This window comes from Pseudophryne corroboree, chromosome 3, assembly GCF_028390025.1.
Source record: "Pseudophryne corroboree isolate aPseCor3 chromosome 3, aPseCor3.hap2, whole genome shotgun sequence".
NCBI lineage: Eukaryota > Metazoa > Chordata > Amphibia > Anura > Myobatrachidae > Pseudophryne > Pseudophryne corroboree.
Window position 1 is genome coordinate 308,789,267 of NC_086446.1, and position 21,710 is coordinate 308,810,976.

At 46.3% G+C, this 21,710-nt stretch overlaps 1 long non-coding RNA gene across 1 annotated transcript in view; it reads right to left on the reverse strand.

The window, feature by feature from the left end:
• Positions 1-8,439: 8,439 nt before the first annotated feature.
• The window catches only part of LOC135055391 (uncharacterized), a 38,430-nt gene continuing 25,159 nt past the window's right edge, over positions 8,440-21,710 (reverse strand). The window contains exons 2-3 of the long non-coding RNA XR_010243744.1: positions 9,720-10,261; positions 8,440-8,604 (exon numbers count right to left, since the gene is read on the reverse strand). This is a non-coding gene — a long non-coding RNA (uncharacterized LOC135055391). The remainder of the gene's footprint in view (positions 8,605-9,719; positions 10,262-21,710) is intronic.

Consider the following 21,710-nt stretch of genomic DNA (forward strand, 5'->3'; position numbering starts at 1 on the left):
AAACTTTGATAATTCAAAAACGTATTTCTGTCGGTGTTCTTAACGAAAAGTGAGGTACTAAGCTGACCAGAACTAAGGGTAATGGAAACGTCCAAGTAATTGATTTGCTTATCATCAATCACGTATGTAAATTTTACTACATGTTCTGAAGCATTGTGTTGCTCCCACAGCCTAGTGAGATCTTCCCTAGAACCACCCCAACAGACCAGGAGGTCATCAATGTAACGCCTGTAATAAACCACATGGGACTTAACAGAAGGGTCAAGGTAAAACATAGTATTTTCAAGCTGGTACATGAAGGCATTAGCGTACGATGGGGCCACAGCGGACCCCATCGCACACCCAGAAGACTGTAAAAAGAACTCCCCATTAAAAACAAAATAATTTCTCTTCAGGACTAAATTCAATAAATGTAAGAAAAAGGACACTTCTGGGCCCTGATATAAAGCATTACCTTCAATAAGCGCTCTTACTGCCTCTACACCTGCATCATGTGGAATGCAGGTGTAGAGGCTGGTCACGTCAGCACTACATAGCAGAGTATTAACCGGTATTGCCTCTATTTGCTGTAATTGCAGCAAGAGTGACGATGTATCCTTTAGAAAGGAGGGCAGAGCTTGGACACAGGGATTGAGGAAGGCATCCAGGTAGACCGCTATGGGCTGATATAACGAACCTCTTGCCGACACAATAGGTCGACCTGGAGGGTTCTCCAGGGTCTTGTGTACTTTGGGCAAGGTATAAAAAAGCGGTACTACCGGGAAGTCTACCATGAGGGCAGTACAAACATCTTGTGATATAATACCCAAAGCGCTAGAATCCTTTAAATAAATGTCCAGCTCTTTTTTAAACTCCTTAGTCGGATCTTTGTTGAGACGGGAATAAACAGACGAATCCCTTAATTGACGCTCACATTCAGCAATATAATCCCCAATGTCTTGAACAACTATAGACCCACCCTTATCCGCCTTACGGATTATGATGTCATTTCTAATAGACAGATTTTTTAATGTAGTGCGTTCTTCAAAGGTGAGATTTGGGTATATTGGCTCATTCATAGCCTGCACACCTTCTTGCTCTACCATACGAATAAATGTCCTAATGGACGAATTCTGACTTGGGGGGTCAAATTGAGATTTGGGGGCTATTAACTATTAACATCTTGTCTGTTTAATAACAGAGGAATGCAATATGTCACTATTGAGTTATTAACTTTATTTAGTTAGGTTTTGTTAAGATCCCTCCCTAAGCGATGATTTACATGTATTTTAAATGTGTTGTCTTTCACTGCATTATGTTTTTTGTACAGGCTCTCTGGACGCTTGTAATTGTTTACTGTTGGTCTCCATGACGATCTCCCTGCCCCGCGGCGCACCGTGACGTCATCGCTCAGCGACACGGAAGTGTGCAGCATGTGCGGGCGGGCGGCAGCGCCGTGAGGACAGGTGAGTACAATCTCTGCACTAATGTCGTTTGTCTGTGATGTATTTAAGTGTTATATGTACATGCTTTTATTGTTGTCTGAGCCCTGAGGACGGGGTGATTTTCCCCGAAACATGTAGGCGAATAAAGGAAATTTTATCTTCACATTGATTAAGCCTGCTTGAGTGCCACCAATTTCCACTCTCTATGTTTGTCACCTGTTGACCTGGAGGGCACCGCAGCAAAGGAATCCGTTTACCCTATTAGGAGTGCCGGTATGACTTTGGAATTGTTTATGGTTTGACTTCCACTGTGTGGTCTCTCCTTGCATGGCACCCGGTAATATGTAAACTTCTCAGGACATTGACATTGGCTTTGGCTGTACTCACTGGCAGCCTTTTAAAATCTAATCATCGCTGGTGGGGGGCTGTGCTTATAATCCCTACTTTATATCAGTGGCTCCCTACACGATAAAGCTGCGAGTGGCACCATGGAGCATAATTCTGATATGGATGCCACACTTGACTTAGTGCATCAGGATGCACGTGAACGTTTAAGTTTCTCTGATGCAGAGGCTAATGCAATCCTTGTGGAAAGGAGGTTGGTTGATGAGACAGTGCCTAATACTAATGAGGAGTTGTACCGACAATGGATTAAACTAAAGCAAAGGGAATGTGATTTTATGTATCACGGTATTACATTATCCGACTATTACCGGAGTAACTTAATTCCCCGTGGCTTTAGGATATCCAACTCGCCGACGATAGGCCGCTTCAGTGCACAATTTTGTCGCCGGTGGGTGGCAATTTTGAATAAGTGCTCGATGGACCTTATTCTGCTGGTAGTGGAGGAATCTACCCGGGAGCTAAACCTGGTTAAAGAGCAGATCCAGTCCTTTGAGCTACAACATAAGACTACCATATGTGCGGACATACAGACTGATTGGATGAATAAACTGAACACCCAGATGGAAAAATATCGTCAGGACCTCATACGGTTCAAAAAAGATAAACTTGCCAAAGTCCAAAGAGACTATGCTCAAAGGCAGGTTTATCCCTGGCTGGGCAGTTCAAGATCCAATCAGCAACAAATCTCCTCTAGACGCCGACAGCAGAATTGGCGACACAGGGAACAACCTGGTATGTCATCTTCGGCTAGTGATTCGGATATGACCTCGGCACCATCAACATCTACTGAGAGAGTGGTCCCTTTAGGACAGACCCAGAAGGGGGTCCAAGGACGCCCCAATCGCAACCCTACAAGCGGTCGCGGCAGAGGACGAGGAGGTCCAAACAAAACCAAAGGATCGTACGAGCTAAGACCGCCACGTCACTAAAGGAGCTTGTCTTCAACCTTTCATCAACCCCTCTCTCCGATCAAGAATATGGCCTTTTGGCTAAAGGACTTTCCTTTGTCCCCACAACGACCCCAGATCCATTGGAATGGAAGGCGGATATCTATCGGCTAAACAGGACGTTGAAGCGTAAGGAATACTTTAATAGCAGAGCCTCACGACAGACACCTCGGGAGGTGGCCCCTTTAGAAATACCGACACAGCTTTTAAAAATAGCCCCCAAATCTCAATTTGACCCCCCAAGTCAGAATTCGTCCATTAGGACATTTATTCGTATGGTAGAGCAAGAAGGTGTGCAGGCTATGAATGAGCCAATATACCCAAATCTCACCTTTGAAGAACGCACTACATTAAAAAATCTGTCTATTAGAAATGACATCATAATCCGTAAGGCGGATAAGGGTGGGTCTATAGTTGTTCAAGACATTGGGGATTATATTGCTGAATGTGAGCGTCAATTAAGGGATTCGTCTGTTTATTCCCGTCTCAACAAAGATCCGACTAAGGAGTTTAAAAAAGAGCTGGACATTTATTTAAAGGATTCTAGCGCTTTGGGTATTATATCACAAGATGTTTGTACTGCCCTCATGGTAGACTTCCCGGTAGTACCGCTTTTTTATACCTTGCCCAAAGTACACAAGACCCTGGAGAACCCTCCAGGTCGACCTGTTGTGTCGGCAAGAGGTTCGTTATATCAGCCCATAGCGGTCTACCTGGATGCCTTCCTCAATCCCTGTGTCCAAGCTCTGCCCTCCTTTCTAAAGGATACATCGTCACTCTTGCTGCAATTACAGCAAATAGAGGCAATACCGGTTAATACTCTGCTGTGTAGTGCTGACGTGACCAGCCTCTACACCTGCATTCCACATGATGCAGGTGTAGAGGCAGTAAGAGCGCTTATTGAAAATAATGCTTTATATCAGGGCCCAGAAGTGTCCTTTTTCTTACATTTATTGAATTTAGTCCTGAAGAGAAATTATTTTGTTTTTAATGGGGAGTTCTTTTTACAGTCTTCTGGGTGTGCGATGGGGTCCGCTGTGGCCCCATCGTACGCTAATGCCTTCATGTACCAGCTTGAAAATACTATGTTTTACCTTGACCCTTCTGTTAAGTCCCATGTGGTTTATTACAGGCGTTACATTGATGACCTCCTGGTCTGTTGGGGTGGTTCTAGGGAAGATCTCACTAGGCTGTGGGAGCAACACAATGCTTCAGAACATGTAGTAAAATTTACATACGTGATTGATGATAAGCAAATCAATTACTTGGACGTTTCCATTACCCTTAGTTCTGGTCAGCTTAGTACCTCACTTTTCGTTAAGAACACCGACAGAAATACGTTTTTGAATTATCAAAGTTTCCACCCATTGGCACTTAAGAAAGGATTGCCGTACTCGCAATTCTTGCGAGTGCGGCGTATCATGTCAGATCCTCAGGAAACCAATAGGGCCCTCAATGAAATGCTACTGAGATTTGCACAAAGGGGGTATCCCATCAGAGAACTTGAGAAATCAAAGGAGGCAGTCCTCCGTATCCCTAGGCAACAACTATTAAACCCCAGGTCCGACCAGTATTCAGCAGTGGATAGACTACCATGGGTGAGCAGATTCACTACGAGTTCAAAACGAATAGTGAGCAAGGCCAAACAATTGTGGCCTATTATACAAACAGAAACTGCTCTGAGTAGTCTATCCAATACTAGACTGTTACCCAGCCATACCAGGGGCAACAATATAGGGGACCATATTGTTCGCCTTGATGTCACTAATATGGCTAAATGTAATCAAGCCCATTTTCTTAGACCTAAGATGGGGTGCTATAGGTGCCTTGGATGTGCCACATGCAATACCTTACAAACTGGCACTACATTTAACCATCCCCAAACAGGCCAGAAGATCCCTATTAGACATCGCCTTACGTGCACTACTACTCACGTAATATATTTACTCACGTGTCCCTGTGGTCTAGCCTATGTAGGCAAAACCATACGACAGTTTAGGGAAAGGATGGCACTTCATAGGAGTGCCATCAAAAAAGCGTTTGAGAAGGGCACAAGTGACCAGCCTTTTGCACGTCATTGTTTGACAGCTAAACATGGGGTGGCCAGCATTCGGGCTATCCTTATTGATCATACCCCCATTTCATTGAGGGGTGGCAATAGGGATAGATTACTTTTACAGAAGGAGTCCCGTTGGATTTTTAAGTTGGGAACATTATCCCCTGGTGGCCTTAACGAAAATCTGGGTCTCCAATGTTTCCTTTAGGGTCATATAACTCCTATAGTGGAGCCGGTTAATTGCTACCTGCTAACTATTAACATCTTGTCTGTTTAATAATAACAGAGGAATGCAATATGTCACTATTGAGTTATTAACTTTATTTAGTTAGGTTTTGTTAAGATCCCTCCCTAAGCGATGATTTACATGTATTTTAAATGTGTTGTCTTTCACTGCATTATGTTTTTTGTACAGGCTTTCTGGACGCTTGTAATTGTTTACTGTTGGTCTCCATGACGATCTCCCTGCCCCGCGGCGCACCGTGACGTCATCGCTCAGCGACACGGAAGTGTGCAGCATGTGCGGGCGGGCGGCAGCGCCGTGAGGACAGGTGAGTACAATCTCTGCACTAATGTCGTTTGTCTGTGATGTATTTAAGTGTTATATGTACATGCTTTTATTGTTGTCTGAGCCCTGAGGACGGGGTGATTTTCCCCGAAACATGTAGGCGAATAAAGGAAATTTTATCTTCACATTGATTAAGCCTGCTTGAGTGCCACCAATTTCCACTCTCTATATATATACACATATATATATATACACACATCCAAAAGAGGACAATGAGGTACTCCAGAGGCTTTTATGAAAAGAAGTGTAATGTTGAAAGCGACGTTTTGGGGCAGTGCCCCTTCCTCAAAGCATAGCAACAAGAAAAAGAACAAAACTTACCCACTAAAATACCTCAGGGCCGAGCGCGCTGTCCTCCACGTCTCCCGCCGCACCTCCGTCTCCGGACACCGCCGCGTAGCACTTCCAGGTACTGGCCTGACCTTGTTGCCAAGGCGACCAGCGCAGCATGCGTTCCACCACGGGAGGCTCAGCGTGAGGTCCCCGCCCCGGAGAGCTTGTAGGGGGAAGTGGGGGAACACACACGTCCAGACGGCCCTGTAACAGATCGAAGAAAAAAACATACATAAAACAAAAATACAGACAATGTGCAAAACGCTACATATGACGGAGCCTTCTAATAATAATACCATACATCATAAATTGAAACAATTTACCAAGAAGGAAGAATAAGGATAATCTAATCCGAACCTAGCATAACCATTCCTACATTAAGCTATTCCAGTTGATCTTGTCATTCAGTCCCATAGGGGACATAGTATTTAGGCGAAAAATCCATCTGGATTCAGCCAACAAGAGAGCTTTATGTCTATCACCCCCCCTGAGGGACAAGGGGATGTGATCGATCATAAAGTATTTTAGCATGGATAATGTATGGCCCTTTTCCCTGAAGTGTCGTGCCACCGGTTGATCTAAATTTCTTCCAGACAGGTGAATGGCCGAGCGATGTAAGGCCATACGATCCCTGAAAGGTCTAGATGTTTGTCCCACGTAATATAGCCCACATGGGCAACATATCACGTACACCACAAATTCTGACCTACAAGTCAAGATGTGTCTAATATCATACATTTTATCAGAATGTGGGTGCTTGAATTTTTTACAGGGCTGTAAATATTTACATGTGGTACAACTGAAGCAGCTATAACACCCAGGGGTTTATAGTGAACATTAGGAATGGCCTTTTTACCCATACCTGAAATATCAGATTTCACGAGCCTATCGCGGAGATTACGTCCCCGCTTAAAAGCCGCCATGGGTCTAGTATCACTGAAGCACGGTAATTCACTATCTGATTTAATTATAGGCCACAAGGCCTGAGTTGCCTGTTTGATGATTGGACTTGCTGTAGTGAAATTACTCACCCAAGGGATGGAATTGTTTTGAGTACGTGCTTTAGGTTGTAAAAGGCGTGAGCGTGGTATTTGTAATACTTGCTCTTTTTGTGACTTTAGAATTTTGGGGTCATATCCCCGGGCAATAAACTTCTGGATCAAAATATCCAATCTATCCGGTAGCATGGTAGGATCACTCACTATTCGAGCTATTCTCATCATCTGAGATAGTGGTAGTCCCTGCTTAAGGGCTAAGGGATGATGACTATCTGCTCTCAGGAAGGTGTTACGATCAACCTCTTTGTAGTAGATGTCAGTACTAATGATACCCTCATTGATCATAACTTTCACATCTAGAAAGTGCATCATGGCGGTACTGCAGGAGTAAGTATATTTGATCGGTGAATTAAGCTGGTTCACCCTCAACATAAGATCATCAAAACTGTCCCTACCCCCGGTCCACAGAATGAAAATATCATCTATGTACCGGGAGTAGAGCAGAATATGTTGGCTAACGTTCAGGCAATTAAGAAAAATCTGTTCTTCCTGTGCAAACATGTATACATTTGCATAGGTAGGGGCCACTGCCGACCCCATGGCACAACCCCTCAATTGTAGGAAATACTGACTATCATGCAGAAAATAATTCCTATATAATGTCAGCTCTAATAGACGAATGAACAAGTCATGATCAAATACATCAGGGTCCAAATAATCACTTAGAAACCCGCGCACAGCCTCCACCCCATCTACATGTCTGATAGAGGTGTAGAGGCTACACACGTCGAGGCAACACATAAGAGTACCCTGTGGTACCACCTGTAAATTAAGCAAAAGATTAATGAAACTAGTAGTGTCCTTCAAGAACGACTTCTTTAGAGGGAGCAGTGGTTGTAGAATGAAGTCCAGCATCTCTATAGTTTGTAATAGCGAATTGCGAGCCGATATAATGGGCCTACCGGGGGGAGATACACAGTCCTTGTGCACTTTAGGTAACGTATATAGGTGGTCATTCCGAGTTGTTCGCTATTTTTTTCGTTCGCACAAGGTATGAGCAAAATTGCGAACATGTTGCAAAATTGCGAATATCCGCCCCCAACGTATTTTTGCTAATTCGTCCGCAGTACTACACAAAGTGGGCATACGCCAAATGACATCGCAGCAATGCGAAAGCATCGCATTAACACAAACCTCAACGTAAAAAACCTAAGTTTTCGTAGATTTACACATTCCTCTTAAAAGTGCTCACGTTTGCGGAAAAACGCACAACAATGGGTTTTTTTTTTCTATTAAGTGAAATTACACCTTTCAGTTTAAAGTCCACAATCCCTCCTCAATTACGAATCCAATTAGTGTAATGAATGATAATGTTCATGACCAATTAAGTCTTTTAAAAATACCTGAAGAACACTTTGTAGGCATAATTGGCCATCATCATTTAAATGTTTAAATTATAAATATAGATGTTTTAAATGTGCCTGGTCTATTTTTTTTTTTTTTTTTGGTGTTGAGGTTTAGTTTGTGAATGAAGGTGTTTACATGTTTATTTAGACAATAACCTCCTAACTGTATTTATGTATTATTTTAAAATCTTACGTTAGATGTGTGAAATGTTTAAGGTAATCAATTTCTGCTAGCCAATCTGCTGATCCTTTATTGCATTAATAAACACAACACCCGGTTAACTTGAAATAACTTGGTTTTATTTTTTATTTTTTTTATTTAAAAACAGAAAAATACAATTTTAACACAAAAAAAAAAAATCGAGAAAATTTTTGTAGCTGGTCAATACACCTCATTAAGCCATGCAGGTGTTGGCGCATGTTGTCCAGAATGGCCACAAAAGTGGTGGGTTCTCCAACTGCAACATCTGAAATTTAGAGGCAACATAAACATTACTAACTTACTCACATTACCTATTATACAAGCAAGGCACAAAGCACACTTTAATGCAGGCATGTCCAAACTGAGGCCCTCCAGCTGTTGTGAAACTACATATACCAGCATGCCTTGACACAGTTTTGGGGTCAGAGAATGCAAAAGCTGTGTCAGGGCATGCTGGGATGTGTAGTTTCTCAGCAGCTGGAGGGCCGCAGTTTGGACATGCCTGCTTTAATGGCAAAGTGACTACATCATGGCTGTTTTAAGGATAAATCAGTAGCAGAACAACACACAAGCCTGCTCAGCAATGTATTTTTTTTTTAAATTTTGAAAAAGTGTACCACACCATGGGGTACATTTACTACTATGGGAGTTCTATTTAAGATGTGACGTTGACCATAGCAACCAAACAAATTCAACATATTATCTTGTAGAAGGGGTTTCAAAAATTACAAGTATAATCTTATTGGTTGCTATGGGCAACATCCCATCTTAAAGAGAACTACCATCTTAGTAAATGTAACACCATGTTGGCATTCCATCATATCTGGAGTGAAGCCAACTTATCTTTTTTGGGGTTGGCCCTGCATCATCACACTGCATATCAACATCTTCAGAAGGACCACATATCGTAGCATGCCCACACTCCATGAAAGCCTGCCTTACAACATAAGGTCAAACAGCTTTATAAATGTATAAATCCTAAATAGTAGGAGTGTAACTTTCACAACACAAATCACTGTGTCCTTAGCTTGCCTAACAAAGTGACTCCTGACACTTTTTTTAGAAAATATTGCAATACCCAAGCACAATTGTAAAAGTAAAACCACACAAAAAGTACCACTCAGGTCTAAATGTTTTGCATATAATGTATCACATACAAACCCTGTTGTGCAGCCAAACCTGTCGACATAGTGATTGTCAACCAGATGTAGACACTGTACATATAATGTTCCGCACACAAATGTAAAGGCATCATCCATACCATGATGAAGAAGACAAGCATTTAACCTTGACAAAAGATTGCCCACAGTACAACACTGCATTTATTTGAATGTTTTTTTTTTTTTTACTTTAAAAAATAAGGAATGTGTGTGAACTTACTCTCCTCTGCCACTTGGCCACCTCCCTCAAGTTGCGTTGGGGGCGAAGGTGTCTGGCTGGGGGATGGAGGCTGGATGGGTGAGGTTGGCTGGATGAGGGATGGGTGCAGGATGGGCGAAGGAGGCAGGATGGGGGAAGGAGGGTCTAATTCTGTGAGTGGAAGGGGGAGGTCCTTACAGAGGGGGTTTGGGAATGATAGGGTGAGGGTGGTGGAGTGGTTTTTTGGGACACAGAGGGGGAGGGGGTGTGGGCTGAAGAGGGGGTGTGGGCTGGAGAGGGGGAGTGGGCTGGAGAGGGGGATTGGGCTGGAGAGGGGGTGGTGGCTGGAGAGGGGGTGGTGGCTGGAGAGGGGGATTGGGCTGGAGAGGGGGATTGGGCTGGAGAGGGGGTGGTGGCTGGAGAGGGGGTGTGGGCTGGAGAGGGGGTGTGGGCTGGAGAGGGGGAGTGGGCTGGAGAGGGGGAGACAGAAGGGGATGGGGCTTGAGAAGTGGCCTGGTGTGGCCTCCCAGCACCAGCAGCAGCACCTTGCCGTTGTGCTCGCCCTAGAATGACATATGTAATATTTAGGTTTTAGCATATACATTTATAACATCAGCATATTCCTATTACTCTGTTCTGTCCCATGTTAAAGAGACAGGGGTAACATTACTAAGTTTGTAAAATGTTTGTACTGGTGATGTTGCCCATAGCAACCAATCATATTATACATAAACTTTATTAATCTGCTTCTATCAGATAATATATAGAATCTGATTGTTGATATAGGCAACATCACCAGTTCTCAAAACCAACCACATTTTAAAAAAAAAACCCACTGAGCAGGTTATTGGGTTCAGTTGTCAGCCTGTGTAGCAATTATGCACAACAACATTCACTTTTGCAGAAGCACCTTGATATACAGTCAGTACTGCTTGCCCTACCCACACACACTCATGTTTATTCTACAAGTTTATTGTAAGTGTGCTAATTTTCACACTCTCACTTAGTGAAAGTATGCAAAGGTTATGCTTAAAATCTGTCATGTACTGAAATGTTACTTACTGCGCCCACGTAGGGTCTGGATTTGTTGTCGCAGCTCCGCCAACAGGTCCGGCGTATGCCTGCGGAGGTCGCTCCAGCGCCTCTCGAGCTGTATCACGGACCTCCGGCTGCGAACGCGGGTCCTCAATAAGCGGCGGACCTCCGCTTTACCCTGTTTGGGACAAAGGGCCCTGCGCGGCCTACGCGGCGGTCCATCACTGCCACTAGGACGCGCAGCTCCTGGTGCGTGAATGCTGCTGAGCGCATCATGGCAATGGCATTTTCCATATATGGGCTTATATTTATAGTTTTTGGTTGCATGTGATTGGTTGGAAATGTATGGTGTCATCTGTAATCAACTTTATTGATATGTGTACATTGATGTGCAGGACAGTTTGTACAGTTCTCATGGGCGGAGATTCGCACCCGCGGACACACACACACACACACACACACACACACATTCAGATATGGCTTCTCATCAAAAACAGATTAGTCTTCACATATATCTTAAAAAATAACATTTTGTTTTTTTAAATAACCATTGGATACAACAATCTTCCACAACATATATGGAAAGGAGAATATTATATAAATAAAACTGCACTGAAACAATATAAAATATTCTCTAAACTCATTTAGAAATGTGCTCAGAAATGTCCACCGTTCTTCAGTAATTTTACGCATACACCCACACACAGGTGCATGCAGGGCGTTCACATAGCCAGTGCAGAAATTACTGGACCAATTAGCAAAATATACACCTGCGCGGAATTCCGCACCGGAAAACGCAAGCAGCTATAAATACCCGAACACTCGTGCATACACACATGCTACCAGCAACATGGCTACTCGTGAGCAGACGGCAGCAGAGATGGACGAGGTGCAGAAGCAGATGGCAGCACTAACACAGAGAAGATTAGCACTGCGGAGGCAGATGCTTGATTTTGCAAATGCAGACTCAGAAATACCAGGACAAAGTACTATACAAACTCCTTCTGCTACCCAGGAGTTAGGAATGAATCCCCTGCCAGACATAGCTAGTGGGGAAACTGAGGGTGATTCTGGACTAGCAGCTCAAACACAAACTACACAAGCAGCTAGTGAAGAAGAAGATGGTGATGAAGGTCAGGATGATAGCTCACAGGTTACTTCCAGAAGAAAAAAAAAGACAGCCCGCATTCACTAAGAGGGAGTTACGGAATTTGGTCACACAGGCCATGCAAAAAATACATCGAGGACCCAAAAACTTGGGTGCTGCAACCAAAGACAGAATTTGGAGGGACATCACTAATTCTATTAATGAAGTCGGCTCAATAGTCCGCACCTCGCAGGAAGTTCGAAGACGGTAAGTGTATATTGCCAGTCCATTTTCTGTGCCAAGTATTATTAAAAAGTAACTTAGATGTGATGTTGCCTATAGCAACCAAATGCATAGCATGTGTACTATATATTAAAGCAGGTTTCCAAAATTTAACACTACCTTGCCCCTGTTTTTCACCACATATGTAGTTGGGCCGACTTCAAATCCCGTCTGAAGGGCAAGAGGTCTGCGGAGTGGAATGCCTCGAGGGCAACAGGGGGAGGACCAGCTGCCACTGTGGAATACACAGATCTGGAGGAGATAGCGATGGACTGTGTGAGCTACGAGGAGGGGGTTGGGGTGTCTTATATGGACATGGACCTGCCTGAAATGCTCCATGCACATGACTTGCCAGGTAAGTTTCCACACATTTTTTTTATTTTTTTAGTTAAACAAAAATCTCATATTGTTTTTATCTACTCTTTTTCCACTCATTCTTCAATTTGCTTTGCACATAACACAGCACAGGGGGGTGAGCAGGTAGAGTCACAGGAGGGTTATGTGGCTGAGGCTGAGGTGACGGGACCTAGTGTGTCTGGCAGTGTGGGACCACAAATCCCACCCATCCAGATTCCAACTGGCCCCCCCACCCAACCCTGTGCTATCCCGGAAATCCTGACTGAAATAGCCAGGTATGGTGAGAGCCTGAATGCTTTTCAGGACAGGATGCTCCGGGAGGTAAGCCAGATACCTGTCCGGCTCACTGAGCACAGAACCAGTGGGGAGCAAGGTGTAGCTCAACTCTGCCAAGGTCTGGCAGAGATCAGGCAGGGACAAGATCAACTCGCCTCCTCCTTCCATGAACTTGCCAATTCCATTCGGCAAGGGCTCCAGGACATCGCTGTCTCCCTTGCCCACAGTGGCAGAGAGCTAGCCACATCGGCTCCCTCCCCCTGCCCAGGAAGAACATCCCACTGGGCAGGGCCCTCGAAGGTCGCTCCGCAGACCAGACCAAGCCAAGAAGAACATCATCAGGCGGGGAAAAATAAGATTTTACTTACCGATAAATCTATTTCTCGTAGTCCGTAGTGGATGCTGGGACTCCGTCAGGACCATGGGGAATAGCGGCTCCGCAGGAGACAGGGCACAAAATTTAAAAGTTTGACCACTAGGTGGTGTGTACTGGCTCCTCCCCCTATGACCCTCCTCCAAGCCTCAGTTAGGATACTGTGCCCGGACGAGCGTACACAATAAGGAAGGATTTTGAATCCCGGGTAAGACTCATACCAGCCACACCAATCACACCGTACAACTTGTGATCTGAACCCAGTTAACAGTATGACAAACGTAGGAGCCTCTGAACAGACGGCTCACAACAATAACAACCCGATTTTTTTTGTAACAATAACTATGTACAAGTACTGCAGACAATCCGCACTTGGGATGGGCGCCCAGCATCCACTACGGACTACGAGAAAACAAGATTTTACTTACCGATAAATCTATTTCTCGTAGTCCGTAGTGGATGCTGGGGACTCCGTCAGGACCATGGGGATTAGCGGCTCCGCAGGAGACAGGGCACAAAACTAAAGCTTTAGGATCAGGTGGTGTGTACTGGCTCCTCCCCCTATGACCCTCCTCCAAGCCTCAGTTAGGATACTGTGCCCGGACGAGCGTACACAATAAGGAAGGATATTGAATCCCGGGTAAGACTCATACCAGCCACACCAATCACACCGTATAACTTGTGATCTGAACCCAGTTAACAGTATGACAAACGTAGGAGCCTCTGAACAGACGGCTCACAACAATAACAACCCGATTTTTTTGTAACAACAACTATGTACAAGTATTGCAGACAATCCGCACTTGGGATGGGCGCCCAGCATCCACTACGGACTACGAGAAATAGATTTATCGGTAAGTAAAATCTTATTTTCTCTGACGTCCTAAGTGGATGCTGGGGACTCCGTCAGGACCATGGGGATTATACCAAAGCTCCCAAACGGGCGGGAGAGTGCGGATGACTCTGCAGCACCGAGTGAGAGAACTCCAGGTCCTCCTCAGCCAGGGTGTGCCCCTGACCAAGTAGCAGCTCGGCAAAGTTGTAAAGCCGAGACCCCTCGGGCAGTCGCCCAAGATGAGCCCACCTTCCTTGTGGAATGGGCATTTATATATTTTGGCTGTGGCAGTCCTGCCACAGAATGTGCAAGCTGAATTGTACTACACATTCAACTAGCAATCGTCTGCTTAGAAGCAAGAGCACCCAGTTTTTTGGGTGCATACAGGATAACAGCAAGTCAGTTTTCCTGACTCCAGCCGTCCTGGAAATCTATATTTTCAGGGCCCTGACAACATCTAGCAACTTGGAGTCCTCCAAGTCTCTAGTAGCCGCAGGTACCACAATAAGCTGGTTCAGATGAAACGCTGACACCAACTTAGGGAGAAACTGGGGACGAGTCCGCAGCTCTGCCCTGTCCGAATGGACAATCAGATATGGGCTTTTGTGAGACAAAGCCGCCAATTCTGACACTCGCCTGGCCGAGGCCAGGGCCAACATCATGGTCACTTTCCATGTGAGATATTTCAAATCCACAGATTTGAGCAGTTTAAACCAACGTGATTTGAGGAATCCCAGGACTACGTTGAGATCCCACAGTGCCACTGGAGGCACAAAAGGGGGTTGTATATGCAGTACTCCCTTGTCAAATTTTTGGACTTCAGGAACTGAAGCCAATTCTTTCTGGAAGAAAATCGACAGGGCCGAAATTTGAACCTTAATGGACCCCAATTTGAGGCCCATAGACACTCCTGTTTGCAGGAAATGCAGGAATCGACCGAGTTGAAATTTCTTCGTGGGGCCTTCCTGGCCTCACACCACGCAACATATTTTCGCCACATGTGGTGATAATGTTGTGCGGTCACCTCCTTCCTGGCTTTGACCAGGGTAGGAATGACCTCTTCCGGAATGCCTTTTTCCCTTAGGATCCGGCGTTCAACCGCCATGCCGTCAAACGCAGCCGCGGTAAGTCTTGGAACAGACATGGTACTTGCTGAAACAAGTCCCTTCTTATCGGCAGAGGCCCTGAGTCCTCTGTGAGCATCTCTTGAAGTTCCAGGTACCAAGTCCTTCTTGGCCCATCCGGAGCCACGAGTATAGTTCTTACTCCTCTACGTCTTATAATTCTCAGTACCTTTGGTATGAGAAGCAGAGGAGGGAACACATACACCGACTGGTACACCCCTGGTGTTACCAGAACGTCCACAGCTATTGCCTGAGGGTCTCTTGACCTAGCGCAATACCTGTCCAGTTTTTTGTTCAGGCGGGACGCCATCATGTCCACCTTTGGTCTTTCCCAACGGTGCACAATCATGTGGAAAAAACTTCTCGATGAAGTCCCCACTCTCCCGGGTGGAGGTCGTGCTGAGGAAGTCTGCTTCCCAGTTGTCCACTCCCGGAATGAAAACTGCTGACAGTGCTATCACATGATTTTCCGCCCAGCGAAGAATCCTTGCAGTTTCTGCCATTGTCCTCCTGCTTCTTGTGCCGCCCTGTCTGTTTACGTGGGCGACTGCCGTGATGTTGTCCCACTGGATCAATACCGGCTGACCTTGAAGCAGAGGTCTTGCTAAGCTTAGAGCATTGTAAATTGCTCTTAGCTCCAGTATATTTATGCGGAGAGAAGTCCCCAGACTTGATCACACTCCCTGGAAATTTTTTCCCTGTGTGACTGCTCCCCAGCCTTTCAAGCTGGAATCCGTGGTCACCAGGACCCAGTCCTGAATGCATAACTGTGGCCCTTTAGTAGATGAGCACTCTGCAGCCACCACAGAAGAGACACCCTTGTCCTTGAAGACAGGGTTATCCGCTGATGCATCTGAAGATGCGATCCGGACCATTTGTCCAGCAGATCCCACTGAAAAGTTCTTGCGTGAAATCTGCCGAATGGAATCGCTTCGTAAGAAGCCACCATTTTTCCCAGGACCCTTGTGCAATGATGCACTGACACTTTTCCTGGTTTTTGGAGGTTCCTGACTAGCTCGGATAACTCCCTGGCTTTCTCCTCCGGGAGAAACACCCTTTTCTGGACTGTGTCCAGAATCATCCCTAGGGACAGCAGACGTGTCGTCGGAGACAGCTGCGATTTTGGAATATTTAGAATCCACCTGTGCTGTCGTAGAACTACTTGAGATAGTGCTACTCAGACCTCCAACTGTTCTCTGGACCTTGCCCTTATCAGGAGATCGTCCAAGTAAGGGATAATTAAGACGCCTTTTCTTTGAAGAAGAATCATCATTTCGGCCATTACCTTGGTAAAGACCCGGGGTGCCGTGGACAATCCAAACGGCAGCGTCTGAAACTGATAGTGACAGTTTTGTACCACGAACCTGAGGTGCCCTTTGTGAGAAGGGCAATTTTGGACATGGAGGTAAGCATCCTTGATGTCCAGGGACACCATATAGTCCCCTTCTTCCTGGTTCGCTATCACTGCTCTGAGTGACTCCATTTAGAATAGGTCTCACCGAGCCGTCTGGCTTCAGTACCACAATATAGTGTGGAATAATACCCCTTTACTTGTTGTAGGAGGGGTACTTTGATTATCACCTGCTGGGAATACAGCTTGTGAATTGTTTCCAATACTGCCTCCCTGTCGGAGGTAGAGCAAACTTCAGGAACTTGCGAGGGGGAGACGTCTCGAATTCCAATCTGTACCCCTGGGATACTACTTGTAGGATCCAGGGGTCCACTTGCGAGTGAGCCCACTGCGTGCTGAAACTCTTGAGATGACCCCCCACCGCACCTGTTTGTACGGCCCCAGCGTCATGCTGAGGACTTGGCAGAAGCGGTGGAAGGCTTCTGTTCCTGGGAATGGGCTGCCTGCTGCAGTCTTCTTCCCTTACCTCTATCCCTGGGCAGATATTATGGGGACGAAAGGACTGAGGCTGAAAAGACTATGTCTTTTTCTGCTGAGATGTGACTTGGGGTAAAAAAGGTGGATTTTCTAGCTGTTGCCGTGGCCACCAGGTCCGATAGACCGACCCCAAATAACTCCTCCCCTTTATACGGCAATACTTCCATGTGCCGTTTGGAATCTGCATCACCTGACCACTGTCGTGTCCATAACATCGTCTGGCAGATATGGACATCGCACTTACTCTTGATGCCAGAGTTTCGCATATATAGAAATGCATCTTTTAAATGCTCTATAGTCAATAAAATACTGTCCCTGTCAAGGGTATCAATATTTCCAGTCAGGGAATCCGACCAAGCCACCCCAGCGCTGCCCATCCAGGCTGAAGCGATCGCTGGTCGCAGTATAACACCAGTATGTGTGTATATACTTTTTAGGATATTTTCCAACCTCCTATCAGTTGGCTCCTTGAGGGCGTCCGTATCTGGAGACGGTAACGCCACTTGTTTTTATAAGCGTGTGAGCGCCTTATCCACCCTAAGGTGTGTTTCCCAACGCGCCATAACTTCTGGCGGGAAAGGGTATACCGCCAATAATTTTCTATCGGGGGAAACCCACGCATCATCACACACTTCATTTAATTTATCTGATTCAGGAAAAACCACATGTAGTTTTTTCACACTCCACATAATACCCTTTTTTGTGGTACTTGTAGTATCAGAAATATGTAACATCTCCTTCATTGCCCTTAACAAGTAACGTGTGGCCCTAAAGGAAAATACGTTTGTTTCTTCACCGTCGACACTGGAGTCAGTGTCCGTGTCTGTGTCGACCGACTGAGGTAAAAAGGACGTTTTAACGCCCCTGACGGTGTTTTAGACGCCTGGACAGGTACTAATTGGTGTGCCGGCCGTCTCATGTCGTCAACCGACCTTGCAGCGTGTTGACATTATCACGTAATTCCTTAAATAAGCCATCCATTCCGGTGTCGACTCCCTAGAGAGTGACATCACCATTACCGGCAATTGCTCCGCCTCCTCACCAACATCGTCCTCATACATGTCGACACACAAGTACCGACACACAGCACACACACAGGGAATGCTCTGATAGAGGACAGGACCCCACTAGCCCTTTGGGGAGACAGAGGGAGAGTTTGCCAGCACACACCAAAAACGCTATATTATACAGGGACAACCTTTATGTAAGTGTTTTTCCCTTATAGCATTTTAATATATATATACATATCGCCAAATAAGTGCCCCCCCTCTCTGTTTTAACCCTGTTTCTGTAGTGCAGTGCAGGGGAGAGCCTGGGAGCCTTCCCACCAGCATTTCTGTGAGGGAAAATGGCGCTGTGTGCTGAGGAGAATAGGCCCCGCTCCCTTTTCGGCGGGCTTCTTCTCCCGTTTTTCTGAGACCTGGCAGGGGTTAAATACATCCATATAGCCTCCAGGGGCTATATGTGATGTATTTTTAGCCAGAATAAGGTATTATACATTGCTGCCCAGGGCGCCCCCAGCAACGCCCTGCACCCTCCGTGACCGTTGGTGTGAAGTGTGTGACAACAATGGCGCACAGCTGCAGTGCTGTGCGCTACCTTCATGAAGACTGAAAAGCCTTCTGCCGCCGGTTTCTGGACCTTCAATCTTCAGCATCTGCAAGGGGGGTCGGCGGCGCGGCTCCGGGACGAACCCCAGGGTGAGACCTGTGTTCCGACTCCCTCTGGAGCTAATGGTGTCCAGTAGCCTAAGAAGCCAATCCATCCTGCACGCAGGTGAGTTGAACTTCTCTCCCCTAAGTCCCTCGATGCAGTGAGCCTGTTGCCAGCAGGACTCACTGAAAATAAGAAACCTAAAAACTTTTTCTAAGCAGCTCCTTAAGAGAGCCACCTAGATTGCACCCTGCTCGGACGGGCACAAAAACCTAACTGAGGCTTGGAGGAGGGTCATAGGGGGAGGAGCCAGTACACACCAGCTGATCCTAAAGCTTTAGTTTTGTGCCCTGTCTCCTGCGGAGCCGCTAATCCCCATGGTCCTGACGGAGTCCCCAGCATCCACTTAGGACGTCAGAGAAATAGATTTATCGGTAAGTAAAATCTTATTTTCTCTGACGTCCTAGTGGATGCTGGGACTCCGTCAGGACCATGGGGATTATACCAAAGCTCCCAAACGGGCGGGAGAGTGCGGATGACTCTGCAGCACCGAATGAGAGAACTCCAGGTCCTCCTTAGCCAGGGTATCAAATTTGTAGAATTTTACAAACGTGTTCTCCCCTGACCACGTAGCTGCTCGGCAGAGTTGTAATGCCGAGACCCCTCGGGCAGCCGCCCAAGATGAGCCCACCTTCCTTGTGGAATGGGCCTTGACAGATTTAGGCTGTGGCAGGCCTGCCACAGAATGTGCAAGTTGAATTGTGCTACAAATCCAACGAGCAATCGTCTGCTTAGAAGCAGGAGCACCCAGCTTGTTGGGTGCATACAGTATAAACAGCGAGTCAGATTTTCTGACTCCAGCCGTCCTTGAAATATATATTTTCAATGCTCTGACAACGTCCAGCAACTTGGAATCCTCCAAATCGCTAGTAGCCGCAGGCACCACAATAGGCTGGTTCAGGTGAAACGCTGAAACCACCTTAGGCAGAAAGTGAGGACGCGTCCGCAGTTCTGCCCTGTCCGAATGGAAAATCAGATATGGGCTTTTATACGATTAAGCCGCCAATTCTGACACTCTCCTGGCTGAAGCCAGGGCCAGTAGCATGGTTACTTTCCATGTAAGATATTTCAAATCCACCGATTTGAGTGGCTCAAACCAATGGGATTTGAGAAAATCCAAAACTACATTAAGATCCCACGGTGCCACTGGGGGCACAACCGGGGGCTGTATATGTAGTACTCCTTTTACAAAAGTCTGGACTTCAGGAACTGAAGCCAATTCTTTCTGGAAGAAAATCGACAGGGCCGAAATTTGAACTTTAATGGACCCTAATTTGAGGCCCATAGACAATCCTGTTTGCAGGAAATGTAGGAATCGACCCAGTTGAAATTCCTCCGTCGGGGCCTTCCTGGCCTCACACCACGCAACATATTTTCTCCAAATGCGGTGATAATGTTGTGCAGTCACCTCCTTCCTGGCTTTTACCAGGGTAGGGATGACCTCTTCCGGAATGCCTTTTTCCCTTAGGATTCGGCGTTCAACCGCCATGCCGTCAAACGCAGCCGCGGTAAGTCTTGGCATAGACACGGTCCCTGTTGAAGCAGGTCCCGTCTTAGAGGTAGAGGCCACGGATCTTCCGTGAGCATCTCCTGAAGTTCCGGGTACCAAGTTCTTCTTGGCCAATCCGGAGCCACGAGTATCGTTCTTACTCCCCTTTGCCGTATAATTCTCAGTACTTTTGGTATGAGAGGCAGAGGAGGAAACACATACACTGACTGGTACACCCATGGTGTTACCAGAGCGTCTACAGCTATTGCCTGAGGGTCTCTTGACCTGGCGCAATACCTGTCCAGTTTTTTGTTGAGGCGGGACGCCATCATGTCCACCATTGGTCTTTCCCAATGGACCACAATCATGTGGAAGACTTCTGGATGAAGTCCCCACTCTCCCGGGTGCAGATCGTGTCTTCGTGCATGGAATCTGCCGAATGGAATCGCTTCGTAAGAAGCTACCATTTTTCCCAGGACTCTTGTGCATTGATGCACAGATACTTTTCCTGGTTTTAGGAGGTTCCTGACTAGATCGGATAACTCCCTGGCTTTCTCCTCCGGAAGAAATACCTTTTTCTGAACAGTGTCCAGAATCATCCCTAGGAACAACAGACGTGTCGTCGGGATCAGTTGGGATTTTGGAAAATTCAGAATCCACCCGTGTTGTTGGAGCACTACTTGGGTTAGTGCTACTCCGACCTCCAGCTGTTCTCTGGATCTTGCCCTTATCAGGAGATCGTCCAAGTAAGGGATAATTAAGACGCCTTCTCTTCGAAGAAGGATCATCATTTCGGCCATTACCTTGGTAAAGACCCGGGGTGCCGTGGACAATCCAAACGGCAGCGTCTGAAACTGATAATGACAGTTTTGGACCACGAACCTGAGGTACCCTTGGTGTGAAGGACAAATTGGAACATGAAGGTAAGCATCCTTGATGTCCAAGGACACCATAAAATCCCCTTCTTCCAGATTCGCTATCACTGCTCTGAGTGACTCCATCTTGAACTTGAATTTTTGTATGTACAGGTTCAGAGATTTTAGATTTAGAATCGGTCTTACCGAGCTGTCCGGCTTCGGTACCACAAATAGCGTGGAGTAATACCCCTGTCCCTGTTGTAGAAGGGGTACCTTGACTATCACCTGCTGAGAATACAGCTTGTGAATGGCCTCCAATACCGTCGCCCTGTCGGAGGGAGACGTTGGCAAAGCAGACTTTAGGAAACGGCGAGGAGGGGACTTCTCGAATTCCAACCTGTAACCCTGAGATACTACCTGCAGGATCCAGGGCTCCACCTGCGAGTGAGCCCACTGTGCGCTGAAATGTTTGAGGCGACCCCCCACCGCCCCTGAGTCTGCTTGTAAGGTCCCAGCGTCATGCTGACGCCTTTGTAGAAGCCGGGGAGGGCTTCTGCTCCTGGGAAGGAGCTGCTTGTTGCAGTCTCTTACCCTTTCCTTTGCCTCGGGGCAAATAGGAATGTCCTTTTGCTCGTTTGTTCTTATAGGAACGAAAGGACTGCGGCTGAAAAGCCTGCGGCTTTTTCTGCTGGGAGG